Genomic DNA, 6434 nt, shown 5'->3' on the forward strand with positions numbered 1-6434 from the left:
GATGTGAAGGAGGGCCTCTTTAAAGCCAATCCATTTAAGCCAAGATTGAAAACTGAGTTGGAGTCAGATCGGGGACCATGTGCCTAAAGGCTCTCCCCTTGTACAGTCTGCAGAACTGAAGACAGGCCAGTGATGGTAGAGTTTAGTCATAGGGAGGAGAGAGAGGAAGCTGTGTTAGTTCATGTAGGGCCTGATAGGATGCTGTTTAAATGGTCTGGATTTCATACTGAGTGCAATGGGAAAGCCAAACAGGAATTTAAATAGGGCTGATATGAGGATTAAGCAGAAGATATAAATAAATTTACAATTTCAAAAGACTACTTTGCTAATTGTGTTGGTAAATGCATGTGATGGATGCAATGGATAGGATCTGAGAGACTAGTTAGAAAGCTCTTGCAGGAGAGAGATGAAAGCAAGTCTAGGTGGCAGATGAGAGCAACTTGGACTAAGATGGTGGATTGGAGATTTGATCTGTAGGTGTGACTGGAGGTGGAGGGTAAAAAAGAGATAAAAGTCAAGGATGACAGACTATTTGCTGCTTCTATCTTTTTTTCTTTTAAATTATGAAAGTATGATAACACATTTACAGGAGACTTGGAAAATACAGAACAAGGTTACATATGGTTACACTATATTACAATTATATTTTAAGCAGATGAATTAAGATTTTGAGTTAGAGTTTCAATGAATATATAGAGAAGTAGAAGGATATAGTAGACCTGAAAAGCACTGTGAACCAATTCAACATAATTAAGGTTTATACTTCTTTCACTCAACAATAGGACACAAATTCTATTCAAGTTTCCATAGACTGTAAACTAGGGGACACTGGAACATATCCAGGGACATAAAGCAAGGTGCAAAAACTTCATGGCCTAGAGATGTTGAAATCATACAGACTGTTCTCCTATTACTGTGGAATTATGTTAGAAATCAGTATCAAAAGATGTTTGAAAATAACCCAGATATTTTCAAGTGCAATGTGACATTTACCAAGAGAGACCTTCGACTTAGCCACTGAAAGCCTCAGTAAAGTGAGGCTGGAAAAAACAGGGTGATTGCAGAGAAGAAAGCATTTAAATGAGGAATTAGTATCAAAATGGCTGCTCCTGTCTTGAGGGAACTTATGTAAGGGTTTCTCTTTCTGAGTTTATGTTCTTTTGGCCTTAGATTCAATGACACTGCACATGATGAAGAGCAGATTTTAAAAAGTGCAATCCCCCTAGCAGTTACCCAGAGAATGCACAAAGTGAAATTTACATTCCTTGTCATTACAAATCATTATATTGGTCCTGCTAGGCAGCTGTCCTAAATTATTAGTTTGTTGGGACTATGGTTTATTCATCTCTATTTTTTGCAACACTTAGCATTCTATTAACACAAAGTTCATGGTCAATGAGTTATGTGTTGAACTAACCTGAGAGAAATTAAATATCCTCAAAGGTGGGAGATCTACCATTTGAAAACGGTTTCAGAATTTGGGAATAGGCAAAAGTCATCAGGAATCAGATGTAAGAATCATTCCACTTAAAGGCACTATGTGGCCATTAAGTAGTGAGTGATTGTCTTGCGTGGCCCGTAAACTAACTAAAAGGACAACTCCCAGAGAGGATCTACTTCCTTCCTGCAAAACCCTGAGTTCACACAACTAGCTGCATATGCTCGTTCACTGACTGCTTACAATACTTAGGGTACTATCTGGGCACTGGATATACAAAGTTGGAAAAACTAACATAATGCATTCATAGCCATCAATCCCTCCCATACCACAGTGTATATTTTACATTATTGCAGCTTCTTTTTTGTCTATTTGCACTAAACAAAGCTGATATGCTCTGTGACAACAGAGATGTGTGTATTTTTTGCTCACCATTGTATTCTTTGCCTCCACCAGTGCCTGGAACCTGGTAGAATGAATTCTTGGCATTGCCAACCAGCCTTCTTCCTTCTTTAATTAAAAAAACCCCCCTTTCCTGAGAAGCATCTACAGCTTGTGGTTTACTTGATTCTGATTCCACCTGTATTGCAAAAGAATTGCACACATCAGAGTTCACACTGAACTTTTCAGAGATTTAAGGAGAAGATCTTTCCTCTGAGATTGACCAAGCTGCGGATCAATCTTGGCAGTCGTCATGCCTGCCACATGGTTGCTGTTACTACTTCACCTATGTCCCTTTTACAGGGAAGATTAACACAGACATTCCCATCTAACAGCTCTTGACTCATCATCAAGGGAATACAAAAGGCAAAATACCCTCAAGATTTCCCTGACGGTACAGTGTTTAAGATTCTGTGCTTCCAATGCAGGATGCGTGAGTTTGATCCCTGGTCGGGGAGCTAAGATCACACATGTGGCATGTTGCGGCCAAAAAAATAAGAAATAATTTCTTTTTTTAAAAAGCAAAACACTCTTGACTCCAGGTAGGATAAACTCTGGTGTGATTTATGCTTTAAATCTCCCCATGTGGAAAAACTGAAACTAGTTTCCAATGGAGGCTGCGTTCTTACTTGACTTTCTTCCCCTGTTTCCCTTCCACATTTTTTCCTAAAGGCATCCCCACTATAAATCACTTTCATAAGAATCCTATCTCAGACTCTATTTCTAGGGGACCCAACCTAATCAACTTGTACAAAAAAAAGATGAATACAAATCACATCATTTGAATGCCTGGATCACACCATGTTTTTCATTGTACTTTTCCATTAGGTGAGCTGGCTTGTTTAAGCTATTTAGATCTGAGTTTGTATCATTTGCATCTAAAAGAGTCCTGACCTTTAGCAGCATTCTGTAAATGTTTGTTGACTAAGTATATTGAATTATAAATGGAGTAAAATGAAAATATAGGTGAGGATGGAAATGTGGTGAGCTAGCTTATTTAAGCTACTTGGAGTAGCTTTCTGTCATTTGCATCTTAAAAGGTCCTGATATTCAGACATTCTGTAAATGTTTGCTGAATAAGTATATTGAACTATAAATAGCATAAAATAGAAATATAGATGAGGATGCAATGAATTCCACTGAGTATTTTCAGGAGAGATGGCAATTTACATTTATCTGACCCTGAAAGCATAAATAGTTAATCAGTAGGAAGGTGAGGGGTGAGGACTTTCTAGGCCTAAGGAACCTTTATAAGGACAAAAGTTTGGAAATGTGAAAGTACATGGTATTTGAGAAAAATGAGTTGTTCTGCAAGGGTAGAGCAAAAGAGTGAAAAAATGCTTATTATGTTGAAACAGCAAGTCTAGAGATTGTATGGGAAGAAAGGCAGACAATCACTGGCATGTTTGCCAAGACTGTGGGCTAATGTTGACAGGTAGGCTCTAAAAGATGGTACAAGATATGCAGACAACACCCTGATATGTTTGGAATGCAATGGTAAAGAGATTGCAGCCAGTGTAACCAAGCTGTTGCTATTAGTCATGGTCACATTGCAATCAAGGTCAAGATCTGCTGAGACTCACTGATTCTGAGATGAGTTCTTTACCCACATGGGAACTCAGCATACACATCAGTCTCCTTGGTGTCATTTTGTCCCGATCTGTTTCACTTGGGTGATGCTAGAGCTGGCCTGTACAGGGTAAAGTGCATTAATTTTGATCTTGTTAAATCATCATCAAAATTACTGGGTTTTTTTCAGAAAGCAATGTTATAGGTACAGAGCTCATATTGATTGCTCATAATAATACCTGCTCTCACAATGTACATTATAAACCTCCATTTATACAGCCAGATGCTTTCACATGAATTTTTCCTCTTCATTTTCACAATCATCCAAAAAGGATCAAAGAAGTTTGAACTTTGCCAGTCACCAGACCTTAAATCATGTCTTCTCTTTTCAAGTTTATGCCTCTTTCTGTTACCTGAGACAGGTAAGTTATTCAGGTACTCCCATCTCTTAAAGAGAGTACCAGACCACCTTATCTGTCCCTGAGAAACCTATATGTGAGTAAGGAAGCAACAATTAGAACCAGACATGGAACAACTGACTGGTTCAAAATTGGGAAAGCAGTATGACAAGGCTGTATATTGCCACCCCACTTATTTAACTTATATGCAGAGAACATCATGTGACATGCTGGCCTGGATGTATCACAAGCTGGAATCAAGGTCACCAGGAAAAATATCAACAACCTCAGATATGCAGATGATACCACTCTAGTGGCAAAAAGTGAAGAGGAACTAAACAGTCCCTTGATGAACGTGAAAAAGGAGAATGAAAAAGCTGGCTTAAAACTCAACAGTCAAAAAACTAAGGTCATGGTATCTGGTCCCATCACTTTATAGCAAATAGAAGGGATAAAAGTGAAAGCAGTGGCAGGTTTTATTTTGGGGGGCTCCAAAAGCTCTGCAGACAGTGACTGCAGTCATGAAATTAAATGACACTTGCTCCTTGGAAAGAAAGCTATGCCCAAATGAGACAGCTTATTAAAAAAGCAGAGACATCACTTTGCCAACAAAGGTCTCTATAGTCAAAGCAATGGTTTTTCCAGTAGTCATGTATGGATTTGAGTAGGACCGTAAAAAAGGCTGAACACCAAAAAACTGATGCTCTTGAATTGTGGTTCTGAGGAAAACTCTGAAGAGTCCCTCGGATTGCAAAGAGATCAAACCAATCAATCCCAAAGGAAATCAACCCTGAATATTTACTGCAAGGGCTGAACTGAAGCTCCTAAACTTTGTCCATATAATGTGAAGAGCCAACTCATTGGAAAAGACTCTGGTGCTGGGAAAGACTGAAGGCAAAAGGAGAAAGGGGCAGCAGAGGATGAGATGGTTGGATAGCATCACTGACTCAATGAGCATAAATCCAAGCAAACTCTGGGAGATATTGGAGGACAGAGAAGCCTGGTGTGCTGCAGTCCCTGGGGTTGCAAAGAATCGGACATGATTTAGCATCAACAACAAGCCTCATGGTGATTCCTATGGACTTTCAATGAATATTTCCTAAGATGAGCTGCAATAGCACTGTTAGTTCTTGGTTCTTATCTCTTTGGTCTCAGGATAATGGTCTCCTTCAGCTGACACCTGCTCCAGGACCCTGGAAATCAGACTTCCTTTGACAGTAAGCTTTCTTCCTCAGCTTCTTTCCTTGCAGGAAGGGCCTGATCCTTATCCGACAAGCTTTTTGAATGTCTCATAAGTGTTTCAAACTCAACATGTCTAAGATGCAATTACAGATGATTTTTTAAAACCTATATATTCTCTACTTGTAGTCTTCCCCATTTTGGCGTATGATGTCACCATACAGTTATTAAAGCCAAAAACTTGAGTGTCAACCTGTTATTTTCATTTCCAAAATACATCTAGAATATTTTCACTTCTCTCCATGTATCTCCACCAGTACCATTCTAGTCTAAGAAAGCTTTCTTTCATTTTGACAGCTGCAATAGCCTTCTAGCTGAACTTCATGAACTTCAGGATTTTAACCTTGTTTACTTATATACCCAATCCATTCTATACACATGGTAGGAGTAAGCTTTTAAAAATATAAATCAGATCACAACATCCTTTGGTTTAAAATCCTTCAATGGCTTCTAATTGTACTTTGGCTAACAGTTTTTATTTGTTTGTTTGTTTTTTAAGAAAGCACTTGTTGGATAAGGAAATGGCAACCCACTCCAGTATTCTTGCCTGGAAAAATCCACGGACAGAGGAGTCTGGCGGGCTGCAGTCCATGGGATTACATGACTGAGCATGTGTGCATGAGGGTGGAGGGAGATGGGTTGGTAGCAATAAACTGGTAGAACTAAAAAAAAAGAAAGAAAGCACTTGTTAACATTTAATGAATTTTCCAGCATGTAGCTTCAAGCCACCAGGCCATAAGACCCACCTACACTCTCAGTCTTCTCCTCAGCTTTTCTGCTGAAGAATTTGGCCTTCATGATGACAGGCTGCTTTGGGAGCTTTCCCTTCCCCAACACTTCGTAGTAACCCTAGAAGAACAGGGAAAAGTGTTTATAACACACCATGGCCAAGAATGTGAAGAAAGATGCAGACCAATCCACTCCATCTTGGAGCCAGTGAAGGCGTGTGTCTGATCTGGGCACTGCTGGGGGCAATGATTGCCCTCACCAGTGAATCAAGAGCAGCAGATTTTCTCCAAGGACTCTAGCACACCAGGACCAAGAGCTGTCAGGATGTGATTGTAGTCTCGAGCTGGATAACTCGGTTCTTGAGTCCTCTCCAATGCCCTGTAAGCACCGCCTGCTTACCTCTCCAGGATCACCGTGCTCTTGGCTTAGTATAAATCTCATTGGCTTTCTGTCAGTCCCCAGGCTACACCCAGCTTTTTTCCTGCCTCAGGGACTCTGCTGTTGTACTTTCTTTGCTCGAAATGCTTTTGATGGGGCCAGTTCTCTCTTATTCTTTGTCCCTTGACAAAATTTTAAGTCTTTAAAGTGAGGTTTTCTGTAAACCCTCCATCAATGGTAGC

General features: G+C 39.8%; 1 non-coding gene across 1 annotated transcript; it reads right to left on the reverse strand.

Moving 5' to 3' along the window:
- Positions 1 to 6027: 6027 nt before the first annotated feature.
- On the reverse strand, positions 6028 to 6157 carry LOC139037256 (small nucleolar RNA SNORA3/SNORA45 family). Its single transcript, XR_011490086.1, has one exon. It is a non-coding gene; the product is annotated as a small nucleolar RNA SNORA3/SNORA45 family (small nucleolar RNA).
- Positions 6158 to 6434: the final 277 nt, after the last annotated feature.

This window comes from Odocoileus virginianus, chromosome 10 (genome assembly GCF_023699985.2).
Source record: "Odocoileus virginianus isolate 20LAN1187 ecotype Illinois chromosome 10, Ovbor_1.2, whole genome shotgun sequence".
Classification (NCBI taxonomy): Eukaryota; Metazoa; Chordata; class Mammalia; order Artiodactyla; family Cervidae; genus Odocoileus; species Odocoileus virginianus.